We start from the raw sequence: 5000 nt of genomic DNA, 5'->3' as shown, positions 1-5000 counted from the left end.
TGCTTGTGTTTGTAGAATTTCTTCTCTTCTCCAATATTTCAGGTCTTCATTCCAATCTAAATACCATTCACCATCTCCTACTCACATGCACACCAGTCATCCTTTTTCGTCTCTGACACAGATCCATTACCTGGCCATCAGTATTAAAGACTTCCAGCTATTCTGGATGAAAGTCTCTGTTTGTTACCTCCCCTAAATACACCTGCGCTCTCTATATCTCTCCTAACCCTCAAACCACCAGCCTCCCTTCAATTATATCTTCTCTTGCATTGGAGGCCTATAATTTACACACACACACACGCATGCACATATATGTATATAATATAAATATATATTCTTTTATTCTTTTACTTGTTTGACTGCGGCCATGCTGGAGCACCGCCTTAAAGGGTTTTAGTTGAAGAAATGAACCCCAGGACTTATTCTTTGTTAGCCTGGTATTTATTCTATGTCTCTCTCTCTCTCTCTCCCTCTCTCTCTCTCTCTCTCTCTCTCTCTCTCTCTCTCTCTCTCTCTCTCTATATATATATATATATATATATATATATATATATATATATATATATCTAGCCTGGTACTTATTCTATATATTTACGATTCCTTCTGACTCTCTCATTCAGCCCACATCGATGCTGCTGGTGCAGAAGCTAAGTAATTTACAGTCTTCAGCTTCTCTTTATAAACTCCAACCCTGCATGCATCCCCAAATCAACATTCAAGCACTCCAAACATCCTTGATCTCTTTCTAACCTCCAACCTCTGTCTATATGAAAATATAATTGTCTCCGCACCTATCGAATCATTCAGCCACAACCTCATTGCAAGTTCCCTACACACACACATCCACAGACTATCTGGTGCGCTGTACGTTCCACAGCTGTTTGGCGCTCCGCCAGTTTTGTGCCAATTAACTCTGGTAGCGTAAACGTTTAATTCCTGACCCATCCAGAAACAGATAGATGTTTCCTAAGCATGTCCAACCATATTCTGCACTCAACAAAAATCCAGTGCTCCATGTTCCCCAGGGTGATTCACTCATAATTGTGCTAAAACTGCTCAAGCTAAAACAAATGCCTACATCAGGTGAACGTCAACCATACTCAAAACTTGAGCGTTTACTCAACAACGCAACATTTGTAATGCCATTTTCTAAACCTCAATAGATGACTTCATACACCTTACAGCCCTCAATCTATCATGATTTCCAAACTGCATTTAATCCTTTTCAATCTGTCAGCATCACAACAATGATGGTTCTGTAAGTAGCACCGTCGCAAATGTTTCTGTAAGTACCCTTGCAGATGTTTCTGTAAGTAGTACCATCTTTGCTATCTCTTTTCCAACCAACTCTACACTTTACACATTTGGCACATATCTTCCAATTCTTACCCCTTCTTCTCCATTCACGCCCACCACCTCGCATACACACACTCTTCCAGGCCGCGTACTTGAACTACGCCCAGAACGTCGAGTCTCTGGAATTCCTTCTCTGTTCATATCTTTCCTGCAGATATTGACTTAAAAAAGATTCAAGAGAAACATTAATACCATCAGTGTCGTCAGTCTAAGAGGGCATGCAAAGGCTATGGACACTTCTCCTTCATCCAGATCCAGCAAATAAAAACTAGAGACCTCTGGCAACGATTAAGCTTTTTCGCAAGATATTGGTATAATGTCGAAATTTCATTACCGTAGAGAAAAACTGCATTGTAAACTTTAATTCGGTATCTATGCAAATACCAGGATTGACATACATCCTGTGCCTCAGTCTTCCAAAAGTTGTACTCGCTCTTCTAATAGGTAACGACAGTTCAGCCGGCATTTGAGGGCAGTGTACTTGTAGGATATTCAAATGGTGACAGACGGTCATGTGATAATCAAATCATACAGGCATTTCTCTCTTGTCAAATTGCCGGCAAAATCTTGGTGAGAATACCTCAGTTATTTAGTTTCCCTCCCTCCACCATCATACATTCGCTACTTTATTCCTCTTACTCTATTTCAGTTCTGCAAACGTCCTTTTCTCTACCCACTCCGTTGGTCATGTTGCCCTGAACAAACAGGGACAGCATAGTGAGGACACCTTGTTTTGCAGTGTAATGCAGCCTCATTAGTGCTGGTGCCACGATAAAATACATACAGCTCACTCTGAAAGTGGCTGGCAAATGAGCTGAAACGTGAAATGAAGAGGACCATTTAGCATTGTTCTGTTAGGACATGACATCTTTAATCAGTGGTATGCCGGTAACAGAATAGAACACATTTCCTCTTTTTTGAGGTGGGAGAGAGATATTATTCGAAACTTTGCTTCAGCTGAAGGTAAAAGTTCGAATCCAGTTAGAGTTTACTATTCTGTATTTTATTTATATATATATAAATATTCCTTTTTCCATTTTCTTCAGCTTATGGCATAGAGTGAAGATTCGAATCTAGTTGCCTGCATTGTCGCTTTCTCCCCCATAACTGTAGACGCACATTTCAATATTCTAATACCGAATCAGTGCAGCTTATGAACAATACAGTTTTGTGAATTTAAGTTGAAGTTAAATTTTTCAAAGTTATGCATATACCACACAGTGTGCCGGCAAAATCAAAAGAAATGGAGACACGAACAGTGATAATTTCGTTCACCGAGTTAAACACATTCAGTAACATTTAAATGGCTTCACTAGGATGGCGTCACTACAGCAGGCTGTAGTGACCTCTGGCGGTCAAGACAGGAACGCAAAACGAAAAAGGGATCTAACGAGAATAATCTCCCTCGACCTTCTCGAAAATTCTCGAATATGTTGGCTCCTAGGCGTATGCATTGAACCACGCCACTCGCACACATGCGCACGCGCGCATATTCGTCTTATTTACTTCGAGACATGTGGTTGCAAAGTATGTTCATGTGATATGTTACAAGCCTTTCCTTTCAAACTATTCTTATGTGTTAACGCATTACATCCAGTAATTTAATATGTTATGACTTATTGTGAACGTCGCACAAGTCCTTATTTTTCTTGTCGTTTTCTCCCCACTCTCTCGCATGCATTTGTAAGATTGTAGGTTGTCACATACTGACTTCACCACAAGGTAAATAACTGACTAGTAGGATCCATATTTGAGGATATTTAGAGCGCCCCGCCAAACTCATATTGGTTTTGTTGATGGCATTTCTTTACAGGGCATTGGATTATTAAATACAACAGTAAATAGTACCTATGGACCCCTTTGATCTTTATTTTACTCTTCTGGGCACCCATAGCCATTCAATGTATATAAAAAAAATCCTACTGTATTTTTTATAACTAAATATTATTAGGAATTGCAAATAATATTTAGTTAGGAATTGCAAATAGTTTGTTGATTGTAGAAGTTGTTGTTGGTACTCCATCGCTTACGACGTCGAGGGTTCCAGTTGATCCGATCAACGGAACAGCCTGCTCGTGAAATTAACGTGCAAGTGGCTGAGCTCTCCACAGACACGTGTACCCTTAACGTAGTTCTCGGGGATATTCAGCGTGACACAGTGTGACAAGGCTGGCCCTTTGAAATACAGGTACAACAGAAACAGGAAGAAAGTGAGAGAAAGCTGTGGTGAAAGAGTACAGCAGGGTTCGCCACCATCCCCTGCCGGGGTCTCGTGGAGCTTTAGGTGTTTTCGCTCAATAAACACTCACAACGCCCGGTCTGGGAATCGAAACCGCGGTCATAGGATCGCGAATCCGCTGCCCTAACCACTGGGCCATTGCGCCTCCACAGATTGTAGAAGTATAATCAATTTATTACACAAATTTTAACAACAAAATCTTATATGGACCCCGGTTGAAAACCATTGATCTATAACTATGTTCACCTCATTATATCAAGTTTACTACGGATTTGGAAGCACTCTAACGGCTTTACTGCAAAGAAGAGCTAAAGACTACTTGGGGTCATGAAGGAAAATCTGCTGTTCTCTACATTAGAAAAATCTGAGAAGTAATAAAAATAACATTGATGGTGAATCGCATGTATATACTCGCAAAAAATGATCTGTGTGATGGGCCTGTAATCGCGAGTTCTTGCTCTGTTTCCTCTCTCATGGATGGACTACACGCTGCATTTTAACTTTTCTGGAGTGGTCCACTATCAAAGAGTCTTAGGAAAATTAGCTGAAGTGGTTTAGCTACAGTCACAGAGTATTGTCAAAAAGCCATCTGAACCAATTGTCGACGGTAGGTATTACAGATTTTTCTATTGAATGATTAGAATTATTTTACATAATTATCAAAGAAGATTGTAAGGTGTCATTTTCACATTATTTGTGATGTAGAGGTCAAGAGAGTTATTGTTTCTTGTTGGATAGAACATCAACAATGAACAATATGTTAATGAGGTCAAGCAGAGATTCCGTGTCCTTACGGTCATGCTGTGATATTCCTAATAGAATATACCCCTCGATGATTGACACTGAGATTTTTTGAAGTCATTTGATAGGGATATGTTGGTCTAACTTAGTTAATGCTTCAGATATCTTTCTGGGGCTTTTCTCAATTTTTTCAGTTATGTAGTATCTGGACAATACGTTGTATATAACACTGCATTGTCTGTCATGAAACGTGTTCGATTGTAACAACAACACTAAAGGTGCAGTGCTTTCGTGAGCGTTCAAGAGAAATCCGTCAGCTTTTTCTCTCAGAACGAAAGATGACAAAGTTTAGTAAAAACAATTCTGAAGTTGATATATTTGCCGTCAGATTCATTTATATTAGTTTCTCCAATTAATCTATTCAACGCCAATGATAACTAGTGTTGAATTACTTTCGGCAAAGTAGAATATAGGATTATAGATCGTGATCTATGTAATGTCGGTATAGTTGGAAAACTAGGAGTGGTTATATGACTTTTTAAGGGCCAGAAGTCAAGTTGTTGCAGTCAGCTGAACTTTTTCAAGAAACAGAAACAAACAAAAACAAAGAAAACGCAGCAGTTCTGAGTGAAGTGCCTCAGGGAATTGGTTTGTGGAAATTACC

Source organism: Octopus bimaculoides, chromosome 4 (assembly GCF_046866305.1).
Source record: "Octopus bimaculoides isolate indiv1 chromosome 4, ASM4686630v1, whole genome shotgun sequence".
Classification (NCBI taxonomy): Eukaryota; Metazoa; Mollusca; class Cephalopoda; order Octopoda; family Octopodidae; genus Octopus; species Octopus bimaculoides.
Note: the sequence above shows the minus strand (reverse complement) of the source record.